At 32.4% G+C, this 22,919-nt stretch overlaps 1 protein-coding gene across 4 annotated transcripts in view; it reads left to right on the top strand.

Annotated features, from left to right (window-relative positions):
• The window catches only part of LOC140664139 (rap guanine nucleotide exchange factor 2), a 116,754-nt gene that overhangs the window by 37,400 nt on the left and 56,435 nt on the right, over positions 1-22,919 (top strand). The window contains exon 1 of one of the 4 annotated variants that reach the window (XM_072888935.1): positions 985-4,112. The exons of the other annotated variants lie outside the window; for them this stretch is intronic. The gene's annotated coding sequence lies outside the window, so the exon portion shown is untranslated. Of the gene's footprint in view, positions 1-984; positions 4,113-22,919 lie in introns of those variants that run through there. 4 annotated transcript variants of the gene reach the window in all.

The raw sequence follows: 22,919 nt of genomic DNA, 5'->3' as shown, positions 1-22,919 counted from the left end.
CGTAGAGAGAGAAAAGGAGAGGGCGAGAGAAAGGGCGAGAGAAAGAAAGAGAAAGAGGGAGAAAGGCTACATGTGCAGTGCTGTATGCACTATCAACATTAATGTGATTTTCTTTTTAATTTGCTTGGGAAACGATAAGAAAAAAAGATGCAACACAAAATATCTTATTTTTTATGAATATTTATTATTTTTGTTTTATTTGCCTTTATTTTATTTATTTTTCTAATTATAATTATATTTCTCGTATTAAATAACCTAATGTTCTAATTGCGATAATTATAATGAAAAAATATTTTATATATAAACTTTTCTTAATTTTGATTTTAGATTTTAGGTTTTATTCAGGTTTAATTGCACTTAACTTTTTTGTTATCACTGACTGTCTAAAACATTATGATTTGCTTGTCAAATCCAGTATCGCTCAAATAAAGTATAGCTTACACTAACGTCACATCAACGCAATTCGAAACAGTCACCTGATATAAAAACAACACGTAATGCGATCACTATAATATAGCATCGACGCAATTTTAATTGGCGCACGTTACTTAGAATAAACTGCGTCGCACAATGCATATTAGAAATTTTAATGTAGCGATCCAATTATTATTAATATTATTTCGTTGTCCGTATATTATATATTTTTAGGAAGAATTTATTGGAATAATCAACATACCATAAACATATAGTATGAAAAACTTAATAATGCATTGACTTACACCATTTTAATCGACGCAATTTTAATTAGTATATTATCACAAAACTAAACGTGATTTAATAATATATATTTCAATCAATAATATATCATAATAATTTAGTCATTTAACAATTGTATCTATTATTTTCATTTCACTCATATATATACTTACTTGTTAATTTGATAATTTAATTTTCGAATATGACATACAAAATAATTTAAACATGATCGAGCGAGACATTTTGTTTCTAATTTTTCAAATTGGAACAAAAAAGAAAATGGAAATAAAACGTAAAAAATGCGATACTATGTCTCGAAAAATTTCAGTTCATTTCGGACATGTATTGTATAATATGAATTAATAAGCTTAAAACATAAACTATGATTCTTTTATTTTATCACTATTACATAATTGTTGCTGTTGACAGAGTAAACACATATATTATGTGTGTGTGTATTTGTTTCTAAAAAATATTTGATTATGCAAAATATTTACATATTTATAAAACATTATATTTGAAATGGCTGATATTTATACGATTTTTAAATGGCTCGTATTTTACAAAAAGTATTCGCGATGCGTTGTTCAATAATTTGCTACATGTGTCACATCTACATCCTGTAATCATTCACGACTCTTTACGGAGGAAAATTTCTTGGTTCACGTGTACCGAGTACGCCCCTGGCCAACGTGCGCGCGAGAGAGATAGAGAAAGAGAGAGAAAGAGAGAGGTCGGCCTCACCTATCGAGGGAACCTCCAGTCTTGTCGAGTGTTCCGTGACGGTCGGCGAGCGTTGCGATTAATAGCGACTGCACCCGCGAATCGCATTCCGATCTCGCGATTTCCAGTCTGGAGTCTCGCGTCCGGAGGATTACACTCTCTGGAGGGATACAGGCGCATCGTGTATAAATCGAGACCACAGAGAAACTCGGAGCTGCGCGATGGACGGTATCGGGATTGTCATTCGTCAAGTGGTACCAGTATCGGAACGAAGCGAGACGTGCACCAAAGATCGATTCGCGGATCGCTGGTGCAACGCGGTCTGATCGATATCGATCCATTTTTTTTCCTCGCCCTTATTTTACCCGCTCGACAAAAGTGACACCTTTAATACGTTCGCGCGAATCCTCGTAAATCCTCGCGCTTCCCGGCTCGTAAACCGGATGTAATCTCGTTTCCCATCCGTACAAGTGACGTAATCGCGCTCGAGGAGACGAAACGGTTATCGTGTGTACGTTGTTGCGCAGCACGCGTAATTTCCATCAAGAACGTTAACCGATTAACGTGAGATACCTATATATGAGACCTTGGAATTAAAGATATTCGAGATTCGATTAAGAGAAAGGGAACATATTTCTGTTCGGAAATTCTTTTTATTTCTTTCGTTGCTAAAGTTTTTAACGAACATAATATACACAGTTTTAACGGTACCCTTGAGCAATAAACAAGAATATATTCAGCATCTTCTACAGGTTGAGTAGCATGAGCGGATGACATTTGTTTAAGAAGATCCTATGCTGGGAATTATCTTCAATCCACAGCTCACGATTACAATTTTATTGCCATCACGAAGGAGAAAGTCATCGCTGAATACATCCAGCTTTACAGAGATCGCATTGTTGAATTGAAATTGTGAAGAGCATTCTTTGAACTCTTTTGTACGCTAATCTACACGCAGGCGGCATACATATATGATTTTCAAAGGGAAAGCCTTTATTAAAACCTTTATTAAAAATTAATCCCATTGTCATCGTCCAATTTGATTTTAACACTCGTCAAAACATCATTTTTTACTTGCCCGAAGATTCTTTTATTATCGCAAAACGGACGCATCACCAGAGGCAGAGCTAACTTTACCAGGATTTCGTTGAAGAGAGCATTTCCGTGATTGCCGAAGGCAGCCGTTGAAAAGCGGCGCGTGGATGATGGAGCGACTCGCCTGAAACTCGTTTTGCGCTACGTGCACTTCATCTCTTTGCACGCACGCCGAAAGCGTGTGCAGCGTGCAGTGACCCGCGCGTTTATGCAACGATAGTCGAGCGAGAGTGCATTGAATCTAATCACGCGCAATTCCCGAGGGAATTAAGGAAACATCAGCGAGAAAATCGCTAAGAAGAGTCTCTTTTTATCGCCAAGTGGGTCACTGTAAAAACTTGACAGGAGTTCACGAGGTGCCGCGGTTAAAAATAACCGAACCTGCCGTACGACTTTCGTGCGAATTAACTCGTCTTAGTTTAGATCGACGAATTTAGACGGACAGCATTTAACGAAGCTTAGAAGGTTACATCACATTTACGAAAAATAATCGATTTGCCAAGGAATTTTCCTGCGAGCCATCGCTTCCTGCGTCTATCAAAGCGGTGGACAAATATTTTGGACTATTGCGCAGAACGGCCACAGTTTTTACGAAGATTAGTACACCTGGAGAGACAATAAGAGGGATAATAACTGCTATTTAGTGAATATCGACGAGAGTACCTCGCGAATTATTTTGCTATTCGGCGCAGGAGGAGAGCGACCGCATTTACAAGAGACGAGCGTAGCTGAGAGCTCTTTCGGTGTTCGCTCGCTCTGTGCGATAACCCTCTCTGGTTGTTCGCTTTCACCAGAGCTTAGGTTCGCACATAACGTGACGGCGGTTCTGGTAGTAAATCTAATCTACTCTCTGGCAATAAATCTAATAGCGCGGGAATAACGGTTTTCCGACGAATATTACGACGAGACTGGGTGCTCGTTCGCGGTCCCGTGAATTCTAAGTATCTTACGAAATCGCGCTCAATTCGACAACGAGAGACTCGAGAGAGGATTAACGCGGGAGGATCGCAAAGAGGAGAGAAATCTCTGCGAAGTGGGTCACGATAGAAATTTTTCAAAAGTCTACGAGGTCCCGGAGAATTAATCGTTGATCGCGGGATATCGTTGTAATTTCCATCTTCGCGGCGCGAATCAACAGTCGAACGGGCTTAAGCAGACAGACGAGGAAGCATACGGAAAGAAGCAGGTGGATATTTTAACGCTATCCTTTCGAATCAAGAAAGATAAGATCCGAGCAGAAGAATAGAGAATACAATCGCTGATGTGCAGCGAGATACCGAGGTCATTGCTCGTGGTGTGTACAAACGCGATTTGATCACTAGAGTGATCGATAAGAAGCGTAAGATTTCAACGGGGTCAACGTTGACGGCGATGTCGCTGGCGTGAAAACACGAGTGAAAAGTCGTGAGTCGCTACTCGACGTGTGTATCGCGCTTCGGGTCGTGCATCACTTCTCTCTCTCTCTCTCTCTCTCTCTCGCTCTCTTTACCTGTCAAAAGAAGCCAAACAGCGCAGTAAAAAGCCGGCAAGCTGGATGCTACAGACGGTGCCTCGCCCCCTCCGCCCCCGCCCGACATTACTGTCACGCAGGATGACCGGTGAGAAACTTTAAATCATTCTTAACGAATCGTTTTGCACGCGTTTTGCGCGGGAATAATGCGTTATTAAAACTGCACGGATAAACGTGATAGGCACATAATGCATTTTTATATTTGGGATCATGATTTGCAAAATGTATGTTGAAGTAAAATTGTTTCTATTATTTATTTATAAATATTTAAACAAGTACGTTGTCCAATTAATGTGCAAAAAATGTTTGAAATATTAACACGCGATTCAAGTTTATATTGTCGATTATTTAAGCATTGTTATTTAATTGGTGAAATCATAGATGTTATCTAGCGTTTGGGAAAGTAATTAACAAGTGACAAAGAGGTTTCGTATATTGAAATAATAATTTGTTATTTAAACGCTACATAGCTATAAATCATGCTGTTGTTTCAAAATTTAAAATTTTCCAATTTTAATTGTATCGCGAAATGTAATATGTAACTAAAAATTTATGAAATATAAAGTGAGTCATTTATTATATTGAAATACTTGTTGATATGCATTTAAAAAATTTCAGTATGGTAATGAAAAAGTAACATTTCAATGGACAAACTGTTTCATGTCTCGATGAATAAATTTAGAAATTAAGAGTTCAATGATCTTGGAGGCGTTTCCGCATCTTGTAAATTACCCGAGGATTATGTGGTTGCAAATTCAGGCATTAAGCTGCTGCTAATTATATCGTAATGAATTCGATCAGCGATATAGAGATGAATATGGGGATGGACTGGAATTTTGGTGAAATAATTTGATATCCTCTGTCTGGTCGAGCGGCTTTGATCTACGCACAGCGGGATGATGGGATAACAATCAAGGGTTGAGCTGCGATATATTTCTATCGATTGGGGTTGGCTTTCGGATGGGAATTGTTTCGTAGCCGCGTCACGCGTGCGTACACGTGACACGAAATCGTCAATATTCTGCGTCACGTTTTACTTCCCCTTGGTAAACAGCGAGTATATCGCATTACGCCAGGTTTATCATATATTCGAGAGAACGGCATCGATTGAGAGTCACGTTTCGTGGATCAAAACGAATTTCTAAAGCAAGGGAATCCTAGAATTACATTTGTCATAATGAAGACTCATCTCATGCAAAATCCATTAAATAGTAAAACCTAACGATATCACATATAAACGAATGTATTATTCGAGTATTATAGGGGAATTTGAATGGAATTAATATAAATAAAATAAATTAATATAATTTAATATAAAATAAAACAAATAAATAACTTAAATAGGCAGAATGTATTGAAAAGTGTCGCGTTGTAACAAAAGAGATTTGGAGTAAGCATAGATATTAATTAAAATGTAACTTTTAAGATTCCCTGTAAGTAGAATTTGATACAAATTGGATTAAATATAAATTATAGATTTAATCTTGCTCTATATATATTATTTATTCATTATATGTGTATGCATATAACATCTTTTTATAAATAAATAAAATATGTAGAGTAAGATTAATTATCTATACAGATGGAAGGAAAAATTTAATGTGTATAATATTGCACTATTCCTTAAACTTTTTAAGCTAATTGCATACGTATATATGTGTGTGTGTGTGTGTGTGTGCGTGTGCGTGTGTATATGTGTGTGTACAACTAAGAACGTGAAAATAATCTTATTAAATAATATTTATTTTTTAATCTGTATTTTTTATCTCTAATTTTTAGAAATAAAATACATGATACTCGTGATACACGCGGAGTGTGTGATTTGTGAGTACAAATGTTACATTTATTTAATGTTACATACGCTTATAAATTTATCTCATGCCATTATAATAAACATATTATTGAATGAATAATTGTCACGAAAAGACATTTCTTCATTAATCTTTTGACATCTAACATTTTTGGCATGAAAGTGGAACGATTTTAAAATAGCAGATATAAATTTGATCTCAGATGGCTATATCTGATTACATTTTTATTTCCATGCGATGTATTTTATCTTTGTCGTGGTATAAAAGCGTTTTATTAAAGGTTTCTACGTTTTTATAACCAGATATTTTACTCATGACTTTATGTGGAAAGTGACTCTTCTCTTGCTAACGTTTTGTTGTCACAAACTTCCGGTGAACCTTTTGATAGTGTGTTTACAGAGTAATATATTGATTTTCCGTTAGCCGAATGAATAAGTCGCGCTTTATCCAGCTGTTTCGTCATGACATCAAACAAAAAAAAAAGAGGAAAAAGAGATGGTTTAGGATATAAATCTATACATTGTGTGTGTGTGTGTGTGTGTGTGTGTGTGTGTGTGTGTGTGTGTGTGTGTGTGTGTGTGTGTGTGTGTGTGTGTGTGTGTGTGTGTATTTATATATATATATATATATGTACATATATATATTGATACACACACAATATGTTATAAATAAGTGCAAACTACAAGCAATTTTTATCACAAAAAATTTACATGTTTGAAGATTTTTAACGAGAAATTTTTAAAATCAACTATAATAAAAAACACTGTAGGTTGGCAGCAATAGAAAATTAAATTTATATGAAAAAATTAATTATATTTAATATTTGATTAAAACAATGATTATATCTGTATTTTTTTTTACAAAACTTGATATATCTTGTCTCTGTGTAGCGCCTTTCAGTTAAGGTAATAATTGGTTCTCGTGAAACAATCAATCGACTTACAATAGTTATCATTGTTGTCATTGTAATGTATTGTTGTATAATGAATGTTACATCGGGCACGATTTTCTATTGTCACTCTTTCCTTTGTTGGCTGATACTCGAGGTCGAATACAAGTCGCTCTATATTTGATAGCTCTCTATCTGTGAGATTAATATACCTCCTACAGTTTTCGCATTAATTATGAGCTTAATAAATGATAATGACGTATGATCTTGATGGCATTTGCATGAAAGGAGAAGAACATAAAATGTTCTTTGTCTTAGATAATATTTTTCATTTTTATAAGTTTTTATTTTTGCAATTTTCGAGATTAGATGAAAAATTATAATTATATATAGATTATTTCACACATTTTTATATTTAGTTAGAAAATTTTCAATGAATGAATTTAGTCGATCGTTTTATGAAAATTTAAAATTCTAATTAGAATTCTATATTAAAATTAAAATAATTTATACAGTTTATTTAGTATTTTACAATTAAACGTAAAAATTGTTTGTAAAGATAATCGTAAAGATGAATCGATGGAACAATCATGCTTTGAGATTTTCTGATTAAGATTTCGTTTGCCTAATGCTCCTTTCATGATGCATAGTTCTGAGGTCTTACGTCAGTATCTGTATTGACCGACTTCCAATCTGAGCGATGGTTCAGGGTTGATATGAACACAACATAAAATCGATAACTACGATCTTTGTATCGAAAAAAATAACAAGGTTCTCTCTGAATGATCTAATAATAGCGGTGGCTTTATTGCTCACGATATGTCAGAGAGTTCGTAGACATGTAGATACGAAATCGGAGGATATTTTGTTTTAGTGACACGTGAGACGTTTAATAGTTTTGGTTTTCAAGCCAAATTAAATGGCTATTATTGGACTTTAAATTATAACAAAATTCGATTCATAGTCATTATTCATAAAAAAAATTTGTCCTTTGTCATTTGCATTATTATTTTTTAAAAATTTTTAATGATTGCTCGTGGATTTATATGTTGCTGATAAAATAATCATAATTTAATAGCAGATATGACTTGATATTACTATTCTGCGTACAGAATTGTTATTTTCTGATGCATTCTTAAATTTGAATATAAATTTAATGAAAATACTATATTTTTTCTGTCTGTTTGAAATTATAGTTTTTTTAATCTTTTAACACAGCTTAAAGTGCGTGATAAATCACGAAAACGTTTTTATCTGATTTCTTTAGCGGCGCGTTAATAATATAGTGGTGAAAGGCAGCAGAGAACTTCTTTTTTTTAGAATTTAAACGGTCGAGTAAATTTTCAGGAATTTTATGTTCATATTCTCTTTAAAATTTTCTCTTTTTAAAATTATATAATTCATTAAAAATTAGATTGAAATAGAGAGTAATATGAGAAGAATAATTAAATTTTTTAAATTCATTTTTTGAATCCTACGCACAATTATTTAAATATTAAAAATATATACGGTGCATATTTTTAATAAAATGTTTTTTTTTTTTTTTTTTCAAAAATAAGATTTATAGCGAGAAAACGATTTTGCAGAAAGTACTTGAGACTTCATCTTAAGTAGAACGCAATCTCGCGCGCAACTTAAACCCGTCTTACGAGCCAAGGTTATCGAGTGCATTCCATAAGCATGCTCTTCGAAGAACGATATCTTCTAAGGTTCTAATTTCACGAGTTTATCCGCATCCGCTTTACTTTTCGCTTCGCGGAAGCTTCGAACTTTGATTGGTAAAGTCTGTTTGAAAGATATACATATACACATAAGAGAAGATTACTGTTTTGAAGATATGTAGTATAAGAAATTGGTGAATCCATGATACTAAAAAGAATTGAACATCTGGTGGCCTTGTATGTCACTTTAATACGATAATAAAATTAATTTACATAATTAATCGTCTTTGCATTTTTAACAGTATGAAATAATATAAATAAGTAGTCAAGTAAATAAAACAAACTAAAAATTTAGTTTAATAGTCTAAGCTTTGCACTATGACAATATTTCTAAAATTTATTATTATTTTTTAACTTGTTTTTCTGAAAAAAAAAAAAAAAAAATTTAGATCATTATTATCACATTATAATTTAATTATCGATAAGTAAAAGTTGTTTTATTAACACTTTATGACTCGCAATATTAACAAAACTATAATAATATTTGTTACAAAAAGTTGCTCGCTATACTACATCTTCCCGGAAATTTCCTCGGCTTTTTAATTTACTTTTAGATTGTTAAAATGTTTGCGGTAATGCTACTATTTCGCACAGGACTTTGTACGCTTGAACTATGTATAACTATGTATAACTATATTTTTATTATAAGTATCCGCGAGAGATAGAATAATAAATAGAGTAATAAACTAAAAGGAGGAAAATTCGAATAGTTACATCTATTGGTGGATCTCTTAATTATGGAAAACAATCCGTTATGTATGTCTCATAATATTGTTTAATGCTTCTACGTCATATGTCCCGTTGAATTAATTGCAGTAATTTATCGTATTGATGTTATCGATTAAATGCCACATTCGAGATTTGAATGACATTTCTAGACTGATATACGGACAACGTGTCATAATACGCCATACGTATAATATTTCTCTATTTGTCGACAAACATATAGCTACTCGCGTGTGTGATTCGCACTTGCTAATTATTGCGAAGTCGGGCGCTTGTCATTTTCCAATTTTTTTTTTTTTTTTTTTTTTTTTTTTTCAAAAATCGTAAAGTACGGTGATTAAATCACTGCGAAAGTTGGCAGCAATATTGAGCAAAGATATCGCGCGTTCAAACAAAATAATGCGAACAAATTGTAGACTCGGAATAATAATACTGAAATGCTACACGTCGGACGGCGTTCTGTTTGGAGCACTTTGCAATCTTCCGTGAAATTGACTTTAACCGCACTAGAGAAATACTTGCATAAGTAGATAACGGAATTCACCTGTTCCTCATGTAAAGCAATTTTGATTAATAAGATATAACGGATATAATTATTGGGTACAGAATATACACATACATAGATATATATATTTCAATATTTTTTTAATGAATAATTTAGTCACAAATGCAAGAAGAAGAAGGATACTTAAGCTGAAAAATGTAATGGATAGTGCGTTATTCGGTTTTCTCTCATTTTGCGAGTTTATATTTAAAATAGCTTGGATGATATCGAGACCCAGATGGCCGATGGACGAGCGATGAGACCGGATATTCATTACGTTCAACGATCTCGACGATTCCATGGCTGATACACTCACCGCGTGCTTATGACACACGACACGTGTCGTTGCAGCTTCGGCCCGGTGCATTGTGGCACGCGTGCCACGTGCCACGTGTATGCAAAACGCGAATCCTCTCGTCCATTATTGTGCAAAATGTCCGTTACGCAACGAGGTAAAAAAGCCCGTGGAAAGTTTTTCGACTATTGTTTTGAGTGGCACGTATCCATTTGTGCGTGTACCGATTGTTCGTTCCTCTCTTTAGGAATGCTGGGACTTTAGTTCAATGAAATGTTTGCGTACTTATGCTGTGAAGCACCCTTCGCCCTTTCTTTCGAGTGCTGAAAACATTCGCGAATCGACAACGGCAATCGAGATTATTATTTAATCAAACAATGGTGTTGTTTGTTGAAGAATTTTCTGGTTGCGCTATAAATCCCAGAAGGTGTGCCATAGTGCTTTCTAACGTATATTACAGTTCTCGACAGCGATATTATCCTTTACGAAGATTCTACCATTTATTTTGTATCGGTAGACTTTGCAGATTATGATTTTTTAACAGCACTTGATATTTACATCGTTTAATATTTTAGTTTTTATATATCAGAGCATTTAAAAATAAAATTTATATTTTCGACCTATTACTGTAATATTGATATTGTTTGATAAAATCTATTTTAATTTAATTTAATTATATTTTTAGAATTCAATGCAAATAATTTGTTAATAAGCAAAAATAAATAATAGAAATTTGCAATATGTTAACATTTTTCTAGCGAAAATCTATCGACAACGGTATTTGAAAATTTTGCAATCAATTTCGATGTAATAGATTGAATGAAGCTAATATCATTTAACTGTAAGTTAAAACCTTGAATTTTTGTACGTGTCGAAACACGATGTTTTTCTCAACGCAAGTACGATCGATAGTACGTTGCCATTCCCTTGAGAAAAGGAGCGACACGAGTTTCCTCCGATTCGTTTTCCGCATCTCGTATACACAGGGTGTCGAATAAATCTTGATAGGAAGACTTCAAGTCTTTATTTGAACTTTATTGAATCTTATTCTAACCTTTCTCGAAGTGGATTAAACTATAATTAAAATGTACTTAACAAGTATAAATGTACTTAACAAGTATATATATATATATATATATATATATATATATATATACGTCTCAAGCATTTAAAGAAAGCAAGAAATTCTTTTATAAAAAAAATTATATCTGTCATATATAATTTTTTGTCTAAAAATGTTCTATAACAAACTGATATTTTAAAAGTTTTAAAAATTCCAAATTGTCATAGTTGTTGAAATATAATATTTTATTATTTGTTAATAATAATTTTTACAAGTTATTATTTTAATTAACATTTCTCGCTTAATAAAGTTCCACCGCTTGAAATTTTATGAAAAATGCAATCTTGTTTTTCGGCGCCGATAATTACACGACATCTGGTATGCGTCGCAAAAAAAATCGCACACTAAAGTTTTTCTCAATTTGTGCTGAATGCGGCTGAAAACGAGCAGGGAACAAAGTTCAGTGAGACGTAGAAACGAAAAGTTTTTTAATATATATGAGTCCGAGGGTATTTCTCTCTTCCCATTGCGTCGTATCCTTATTATGCGCATTTGTGAGGTCATTTTCCTTTCTAACTCTATCGCAAGAGGAAGAAAATAAAATGAATTAAAATCGCTAGCACATGTTTTCAGCTGAAAACTTGAATGGTTTTTTAACGAGGTTTCTTCAAAGAGAGCACTCGAGCATTAAATTCTGATGTAAATTGGAATCATTAATTTTTAATTCCCTTCTTTATTTCTTCGTAAGAGTTTATTCTCATGGTTGAGAGCCCTAAGCCTTGTTGAGTTTGGACTTAAAAATTTTTCAAATTTCGCAAAGAATATCTCATCTAATAGTTATGTTTTTTATGGTGCTTACAAAGAGAGTGTGAATACAGTTACAACTGGAGAAAGTTTGTGTACAAATTAAATTACCATAGTCTGCGACTCTCTCTTTACGATTGACTGTGAACGAGCGGCCATCGACATACGTTTCCATGAGTTATAAACATCATTTTTTCCATAATCAATTTTTATCTTGTACAAGTATATTATTCGCGTGAAAAGAATCGTATTTTGAAAAAAACGTCGTACGTATACCTAGTAAATAATAAAATCGCATATATCGTTTGTTTTTTTATCTTTTCGAAATTTTCCTTTTACGTATGCGGTAATTCATAAGATTCTGAAGAGACAGCCATCTCTATCTACTGTGTGTCGCGACAACGGGAGCATTGTGCACCGTACAAAGCAAAATGCGCAGCGAGGTGCACCGAAACGGCCGATTGGTTCCGAAGCCATGGCTGGTATTTTATAGTGTGTACATGCTATCTCGCGACGACTATACGCCTACCACGGTACTGTTACTATCCTGCTTAGGAGCATGGTGGCCTCCGTTGGCACACCAGTGCAGCAGCCTTTTACCTACTAACGCCGAGCATAATTAGCATGAAACGTGCCGCGTCCTGCATCATAGAACTCTCCACACGCTCCGACCTCTATTATTTCTTTGTGATTCTGTAAAAGTTCGTATTTTTATATCGATGAGCTCACGAGTTCTCACGCCTCGGTGGACTGTATGTACGCTATGGCGGCGGGACGATTACGTAATTAAAGTATTTTTAATCGTGCCCTAGGAACTCGCCCTTTACATGTGAAAGAAACTTGTACTATTATTTCTCCACAGGAAACGGTACAAGTATTTTGTGTCTCTGCCGAAGGGCGGATTTTATTTTGAAAGACAAATACACTTACTGTGTAATCAAATGAATCATGTTTCATTTAGCGTAGAAGAATATTAATATTAACCGTGATATTTTCACGACGTGAAAGCGTCACATTTCAATCGATTGTTGACCGTTGTTTCTTATTTCGTCTCCGTCGGCACCTTTTTTTGCGGCTGAGTAAAATGAATGACAAACGCAACGTTACCAAATCGTACGTATGTCATGTGTGTATGTATGATTGAATCTAAAATTAATAATAGAAATTCTTCGTGAAAAATTTTATTTTTTCTAAGTTATGTTTTTTATTTATTTATATTTTTATGTCGAACTCGTGTTTTGTACAAACGATTGATTTTGCACAATATTGAGTATAAACTAAACATTTGAAAATCTCACGATTTTTATTATTTATATATTATTTATATGTATATGTTATATATAAGTGTTATATATTTTCATTAAGTTTGTGTTCTATTGTGAAACAAATAAAAATGAAATTTACCAAATTCTATCTAAGATTACCTACATTAAAGAGCATTATTGATTATTAAAGTTATTAATTGTTGTCAATTGAGGTTTTAATTTTGTGTTTGAGAATTAAAGTTTTAATAAGATTTTATTTAAAAGGAAAACGAGATACGAACAATTGCGAAAAGTAACGGAATATTTGATGACCGTTATACTCGTGGAAATAGTGCTTGCATTTTCTTGTACCAGTTTATGTGATGGAATGTACTGGTTGGATCTGGAACACCCGTTTCATCCGTTTTGTACGACTCGTCTTGAATTGCCTTGGAATTGCCTTGAAATCTTGACATTATCTGTTTTTTTTTTTTTTTTTTTTTTTTTTTACACGGTGGACGTATGAGTAACATATTATAATCATGTTTTTATTAAGGTTGTTTTAACGATCGCAAATTGCTGACAATGAAATTGCTCTTGCAAATTCCGTATACTTTCAAATCGATTATGCTATTTCCTTATTTACTTCCGTCTCATCAAGGTTATGCTCAATTATCTGTAGAAGAAATTAAAAATCATGAGATTTTATCTCTCTTTTTTTTTAATGAGTCCTTTAAAGTTACTAGATTGCAATTTTCTGAATAATATTCTACTTTTTAGATTTATTTTTATCATTTTCTAATTGTTTGCTAGTAACACGCGCAATTGGCTTTGGAAAAAATAGAAATTGATTAAAACAAAAAGAAATATTGTGTAGAGTATAAAATTAAATCATTAAAGAAGCAAAAATAAAACAGAAACAAATAAACATTCAATTATTTTAAAATGAGTGCTCAAGTTTGCAATTATTTGCCGAAATATTAACATTCTAATGACAAAGATAAATCAATCAAACTCTAAGTTTCACTTTTTAACGTCTCGAAGTAACAGAAAAGATACATTATTTAATCTTTCAATCTTGATCGATCGTTTATAATTATTTCAGGACTTTTTTGTACTTTTGTACCTTTATTTCTTTGTTGAGAACTTTCGTATTTTTATTTATCTTTTTCCACAATCTTACTTGTTCTTGTCAATCAGAAACTTTCTATGTGTTTACTGTCAAAAACTTGTCACGTATAACTATTTCTTTTAGCGTAACTAACGAATTTCACTATCCTGTGCGTGACAAAAAATATCACATGGCGACACTGACACGTGCATGTCGACGCATCGTATATGTGTTGCATATTGCTCTGTAGAAAACAATTACGCGCGTGCATCGCGAAAAGTAGAGAAAAGCCTTGGTGAAATCTCGCTTTTTCTATCTATATTCGCATGAGCGACAGCGGTTATACGGCTCTGATTTATTTCTATCCACAACCAGGCGTTATAATCCATTTAAGTGAGTTTCTAAATGTCTCCCAGAGATCATTATAGAAAATCACGATAGTTTGAGGATGCTACAACGTATTTAACTTTCGAGATTAATTTCTCGATATTATACATCTTTCTTGATAGAACGCTTTTTATGTTTTTTATTATTAATATATAAATATATGAACCAACATTGTTGTTTAAGTAGTAGCTAAAAAATTTGTAGAAGATTGAGATGCTTTTAATGTTGTGTCTTTTGTTACGATAACAATAGTAGGATCAATTCGCACCGCAGTAATATATTCAGGATTATCAGGATTGTGTAGGAAAATTAATAATCAACGGAAAGAGAGATTTCATATATGGAAATTACATTTTTATATTTGTTTTTTAAACATGGATAGGTTTAAAAACTGTACTTGTACTTTTTTTTTTTTCCGAGTAAAATAATTCAAAGTGGTTATTTCTTTAATTTAATTTTTTTTTGACAAGAGTTATATGTAAATAATTTTGACTAAAGTTTTTTATTCTTTTTAAATGAATAAGGGATTAAAGCTATTGATTTGAATTTTGTTTCCATATTTAGCAAATTATTCAAGCATCAAACTCAGCTCTCGGTCTGGTTGATTACTTAATTTGATCGGCGATGAAGAGATGTATTTTCAGCATCGTTATAGAAATTTGCGATACATATTCAAAAAATGCGAAAATAATTACATTTATAGATGTCAATTTGTAGCATTGTAAAATAAATTGTATTTGCATTTGAAAATTATATTCTTAGCTTTATGAGTTCTTTTTAATCACATATAAATCAATAAATTAAATAATATTTAATAAAAAAAATATTTGATATATATATATATATATATATATATATATATATATATATATATGCGTGTATATGATATTTATTCTTTAAAGTGGAGTTGATTATATTCTTTTAGCCATAATCGCTCGATAACAAGAGAGTGTCTAAATTTATTTCTGTAATTATATTATAAAAAATAGAGACAGAGGGAAATGTGTTACACGCGCGTATGTAGGACGTTCGACCTTTTACTTTCAAGTCACAATGACATTGATTACTCATGTTCCAAGGTATCGGTACATATTTTTATTCTCTTCTTGCATCACAATTTGTCTCGATATTCTTGTCAATAAAATTCGTAAAAAATGAAGGTGCGAAATTTTTTAAATTAAAATAATGATGTCATTGAAGACTCTCAATTCAATAGATACAACGGATAGATTATCCATATAATTGTTAACTCACGTAACATTCATCGACCAAATCTTGGAGATGTGTGTCAAGTTTGCAGAACTGGAAGTGACACTCGCGTGCTCCACTTTGAAACGAGAGCCCTTGAACTCCATTTTAACATCTCACACGCGATCGTTTACCGTCAAACTTTCCAGGGATATAATGTACATTACATAAAAGCCATTTATTTATATGGTTGATGTAAAATATTTACAGAAAAAAAAAAATTTGGTATATATACACGTCTTCTTTTTTAAATTTTTGTAGAAAATAAATATTATTCGTCGTTCTATTATATATAAGATTATCGGACATTTTTTTGTGAAACAAATTTGATGTTTTATATATATATATATATATGTGTGTGTGTACGTGCATTCTATGTTGTCTTTATTTTGCATTGTATACGCGCGTACAGCTTATTAAAAGTAAAGAGCGAAGGTTTCCTCTCGTTCCAAAGAGCCGCAAACGCGCGCGAATTCACCGCTGGAACCGCATGAGAAGAGCGTGAAGCTGCATTTCGCGGCACCAAGCCGCGGGCTAGAAAGTAGCTGGCGACTTATTGCGTTTGTTCGGCTCGCGTGTCGTGAATCTTGTTTTGCTGCTTTGAGCCGGTTGCAACGGCATTTACGTCGGATAGAATCGGTTGGAATCGGATCGACGTCCCTGCCGTGAGATCAATACCGTCACACCAACTTTTTTCGATACTCCATGTATTTAAAAAATAATTTAAAATATAATTAAAGGAATTTGATAAGTATACTATATTGCATATTTATAATGCGGATTATGATTCGTCGCACGACTTTTGTTAGAAAAATGTAACACGTAAATTGGATATTTCATATTTCTTTTTATTTATTACGAATCAAGTTCCGTTAATATATTCAAGGAATACAGTTTAAAGATAAAAATATTTTTACATGCACCCCATATATATATATGCAGATTGCTCCTGTGTTAATTTTCCACTATTCAGAATCCCGAAAATATCCTCGACATCTTTCACGATGTACGCTTAATTTGAAATGAGTGATAGCCAAAAATAAATGTGACCTGGAACTGAAATTAGCTGATACAATCAAAGTCTTTGACTATATTTTATTGATTTCCCTTGTTATTTAAATCAATGAATAACGATATCACGTTTAGGAGATATTTCAGTTCAATAAAGTATTAAGAGAATATTGGAAATTAATTTCGTGCGTGTAACTCTGATAACAAGTAATGATAGCAATAAATTGATTTCTAAGTATTTTTCCCAGATCGCGGGTTACTTTTTTTATTCAGTTTAATGTTATTATAACAAAGAAATATGTGTTTGATATTATTTACATAAGAGATATTGCATTTTAAAGCATTTTAATTTTTATATTATATTATTTATATTATAATAATAAATGTAGTATCTCCAAAGAACCATTATTAACATTTTCACATGAAAACTATCATTACTTTTCTCAATTCAAACGACCATGTATAATTTCGAAAGAGAATATTATTAGACAACAAAAAACATCTCTTTTATAAATATCAAGATGTTATTGATTTTAAAAAAGCTAAATATGTTTTCATGCAATACACGTGTTATACTTATGGTATTTAATTTAAACAAACTATATTACCTATTGTTAGATGATTTAATAATTGATTGAATTTTCTTTTCTTTTTTTCAATAATAAATTTTTTAATAATACATTTCTTATTGCATAATTATACATAACTGTTGTATATAATCACACATAGCTGTTTCAAATATAAATACTACATGGATGGTAGATATCTTTTGAGCGTTAACGACGATCGATAAGGAGAATGCTGCTATTGCAGTTTGTCGACGGTAAAGAACGTGTACTATTTTACCATATATTGAGAAGGAAGAAAGTCAGATTTGTTCTCTTTCTCGAACTGTTCGACATCGACAGCTGTCGCCGCTCTTTGAAAGATGAGTAAATATTAACGAGCACCGGAGAACGAAAATCGTTATTTCGGGGATGAAATATTGCGCGTTACGAAAATTTTAATGTGAGAAATCACAGTGCCGAGCAAATTGAAGTAGGTAGCCATAGGATCAAATAAGTTTGTTTGAATTCGTATTCAAAAGAAAAAAAAAGAAGAAGAGACCATTTCGGCTTTTGTTTGCAGACGAAGTACTTCTTGTCGCGGCTGCGTCGATGTCGAGTATGTTGCCTTGAATGCCTTTAGAAATACTGAGTCGCTCCTTCTATCGTCGCTTTTTATCGGCATCTCCTTTGCCTTACTCTACTCTTTCAATTAAAAAGAAAAAAAAAAAACTATGTTCACCTTCCTCGATTACTCGAGACTTCCTCTTAATTTCGAGACCGAGTGCATACGTCGAAAGCGGAAAAGACATACCGTAGGCTTCTGATTTATTAACCATGTGCAGATATTGATTAGACAAACATTTGACAGACGTATACCTTTTTAAAGACATATTTTGAATTTTTTAAAAATTACATTTCTATAATGAATATAACATGTTATATAGAATAATTATATGTGTAATGAATAGATAATCTTTTGAAAATAAATGGGCGAGAAAACAAAATAAGTACTTAATGATTGATAAATTAATGTTTTTTAAATAATGATATAATTATATATATTAATATAATAAATATGTATATTAAAAATTGCTTTTTAAATATTTTTATTCTTTCTTATATAAAAAATGGATTTTGATATATTTTTAATTATTATTACAATACTGTTTGCTTCCTTTTAATAAAATCTCAATTTATTTGCTTTATTAAAAAGAAAAATAACTTTTTATTCATATACTATACATGTGAATTTGTATATTATATTTCAAGTTTGGGCGAATATCATTATTAATTAATCAATTTAATGGAATAATTATTGGAAAAATATGGCAATTTTTTAAAATTTTGAAAGTGTAGTAAAATGTTATGATACAAAACATCACTCAGAATGAAATATAGTCGAGGGAAAAGATGTATAAATAAACGGCGATGGGTGAATATTCGATGAGAGTTGGTTTAATCTAATTAGTCGTTCGCTCGAAGTTAATTTCCTCATCGATCAGCCGTCGGATCATTTCTATCCTACATCTCACTTCAAAGTGTTACATACTTCAAATTTACTTTATTCCACCCACTTCAATCTGTCATTTATTTTTATAATCGAATAATTTTTCTGGCTTGATATATCCTTGAAATATTTTCACCTTGAAATATTCACGAGATTACGTCTTTCCATCCAAAGAGCAAGGAATCTCCCTACTTTATTTTATAGCCGCGGGAATTGTGATATCGATCTTATTTATCTTTCGACTCGTATCGTGTAGCGTAATGGTGTATACGAAAAAAAATATCTGTCACAAAAAAAAAAAAAAATCTGTTTTTCCTTATCCTAAGAAAGCATTTTTTCCGAGTTTTTGTAGCGTCTTTAAGCGTGGCACGTGTTTGCCATCTGCATTCTTCAATGGTCGACCCTCCGCAGAATATGTACAGTTCATATGCTGTAGTTTATGGTTCATAAAAATCCAATTTACACATAAACAGATAGTTTGATTTACGTACTGATTTTCAAAAAGAAAATTCTTGTGAAGTTAGCCGACATAAAACAAATTAACTTTCTAGCTAACTAACTAGCTTATTAACAAACTAGTTTTACTAACTTTTTAAAATAAAAAAATGTATACGTATTATATACAAGAAAAGATAATATTAATTTATTTTTTTAATTAAATCCAACAAATATGATATTTAATATAATGGAATATTTATTATACACTAATGTATAAACTTAAGTTTGTTAAATATGGAAACTTGTAAAAATCTGATTAGTAACTTAAGACAGTGAAACGCTCTCTTGTTTTCTTTGCACATATTTTTGCAAACATTCGTACGACATTCTGTGTTCATGATAAGTTCAGAAATAATATATCAGAGTTATGGTGTAAATACTCACCCTGTATGTTGCTTGCGTGGATCGTAATACTTCGTTATATACGGTTGTGCTTCTAGAAAATCCTGCTACCGCTTCGTCGTCAGTTGGTATTTTTCCTGAAGTGGCTTCGACCTAATAATTTCTACGACAGGCGCACAACGTTCACGAGGCTTTCTTTTCTCTCTTTTCTGCCGCTTTACTTCTTATTCCTTTTACAAATTTTATATTTTTTTTTCGTTACACTATACGTGATTTTTTTTTATATTTATATTCCTTTTTTCTATGTAACCGCGCGGTTACGTGGTTATTTCTCAATGCTGTTATCGACAGATATATCAGAAGCATATATATATGTATATACATAGAGAGAGAGAGAGAGAGAGAGAGAGAGAGAGAGAGAGAGGAAAACGAATTACGTGGTGATTTTAGCGGGAGGGGGGGGGGGGTATTTTTCGCGTAGCTGTCGGACCATTCGTGAGGAAATAATACATGTTGTCATTTTTGAAATTTGTTCCAACTTCAGTGAATCTGTCAGTACATTTCTCGATTCGAGCTGCATAACTAAATCAGATCAAAACAGATTGGGATAACGTGTGCTCAATTAGAAAGTCAATGCCATTCATTTATTATCGGGGAATTATCATAAATGGATCAGAATTTTCTGGACAAATAAAGTAAGAGAATTCTAATATTAGTGTATGCGTCGTTATTCATTAATAATGACGCACTATAATTAAAATAGATCAGAATTAACAGATTTTAAACTCAATGTAACATAAATACATCTATAGTGGAATTCTATCGTTTATCACATTTTATTCAAGAATTATATTTTTGATATAATAACTTTTTTTCACATAAAGTGATGAGTATCTTTGTAAAAATCATTTTTTATTATGAGCGTACTGCAAAATTACATTAAAATTATCGACGTCAATAATATTCTGTTATAGATAAGATTTAAGGAACAAACACAAATATTTAAACGAGTTTTTACAATGTAAATACAAGACAAATGCACAAACACGCACAAGTTTGCGACTTGTAGTGTTATCACAACGGTCGTTTCATTTCACGTCGTCCTCATCGACGTGATCGACGCCATGGCGTATATCGAGGACGAAAAAAGCGAGCGTTATAACGGTACTAGAGCCTGTAACATCACCGGCTTGGTTGGCATATTCTGGTGAAGGTCTAGTCTAGACAGAGAGCGGGCAGGTCGATATGGCACCTCCACCGCCGAGCAGGATAACCCGATATCGTGGTGAGAGGAGGATACCAACGACGAGAGGAGAATGCGATCATCGTCAGAGAGAAAGACGACGGACAGAAGCGTACACGTGCAATAGATTGGCAAACGATTCATGAAGGCTCAAGTACACGAGGCGACAGCACGGTCGGTACACACGAGAGAAACGTAATTCTGGATCCGTTATTGTGATAGATCGAGTAGAAGCGACATGAAAAGATGTAAGTCGCGCACTTTGAGAAACGTTGATTCTGTATCAAATGATCTTCAATAATTTTCAAGGAAAAAATTGAACTTTTTTTTTTTTTCTACGACAAATCTTCGAGACTTACAAATCTCGAATAAAAGTGTTGTGTATGATGAATATGTAAAAACTGTCTAATGCGATCTAATCGTTCAATTTCGGTAGCTCAAAGGACGAAGAATTCACTTGAAGCTAAATTTTATTTTTTGGTCGATCGAAAATTTGATTGTGTTATTATTCCACATCTCCTTTAATATCGTTCTCGTGATGTATCTTGTATAATGTTGATATATAAACGCGGAATTCAAGCGTTGTAAATTACGATTAATGACTGAAACGAAGGCGAAATGAGCCAACTGTTGCTGTAGGATGGAAATGATGCATCAAAAATGAATAGCAGCTATTGATCGATCGTGCCGTTTATCGAGATTAACATGTTATATCGAGACTTGTTTTATTCAGTAACGTGAGATTAATTTCCAAATCTCCCAATAATATTCTATGAAATAGTAAAGAATAATGTTTAGAGAAAAATTTGATATTGACATAGATAATAATTATGTATCTATGTGCATTTTTTGTTGTTGGGAAAGAGTTATTACATCAAAAACTTTGTATCTATTTAAATCGGAACGATGCGTGAAATCTGGAGAAAACTTGAATAATGATATAAAATTTGTGTTACGAAAATGAACGGTTATGTGTATGTCCGTCACAAGTATTTTCGATTTCTCCAATATTTATACGAGACGATCTACTAGTAGAATTACGTTTTCACGTTGCAACGTTGTACTTTCACGATGTCATAATATAGTAAAAAGTACACGTATCATTCGTATTTTATAACTGGTATGTGATTCGACACACTTCAGTGCGACGCAATAATTACATTAGGAAAGTAGGGATCTTTTTACTTTATTCGTGGCTGGCGTGACTCCGAAGATTAATTAGCGTCTAAATTGACGTCATATTGTGGAGCAAAAATTATTTAAACGTATTGCACACGCGGCGCGAAAGGAAATGAAAACGAGACGTTATGTTAAATTTCGCTTTATATCTCGCGGGCATATTATATATTCCTAGAAAGAGCGCACTAGCAGTTGCTATTTTGGATATTATATTTAATGAATATGTCGCGAGTTAATGGAAATTCATAGAAATCGATGGGAGAGACACCGGAGTAGACGTAATTATTGTTTTATGCATGCATGCGCTTCAAGGAAAGTCAATTATTTTTTTTTTTTTCCATGATATTATTACATTAAAAAGAAAGCTTTATTCACTCTTTATATTAGAGGGTAAAGGGCGTAGAGGGAGAAAAGAAAGGTATATATTTTAAAAGAAAATAACATTTTAGATGTTTAAAATAAGAAAAACGTTTAAACTGTGTTCTTAAAGATATATATGAGCAGAATAAAAATAAATAAAGATTTCTTTTTCTACGATTTTCTTTTCAATTTTAATTTTTGAACTCGTAGATTTTCTTCTCGGATATATTGTTTCAAGTACACATTTATTTCGTAAGTCACTGGTGAATAAAATTCTAAAATGTTTTTATCGATTTGGTGATTTTACAAGTTGTTCTATTTAATCTTTTTTCCTATACATATTTGTTATATATAATTTTTTACT

Source organism: Anoplolepis gracilipes, chromosome 3, assembly GCF_047496725.1.
Source record: "Anoplolepis gracilipes chromosome 3, ASM4749672v1, whole genome shotgun sequence".
Classification (NCBI taxonomy): domain Eukaryota; kingdom Metazoa; phylum Arthropoda; class Insecta; order Hymenoptera; family Formicidae; genus Anoplolepis; species Anoplolepis gracilipes.
This window is presented reverse-complemented; position numbering and strand designations above follow the sequence as displayed.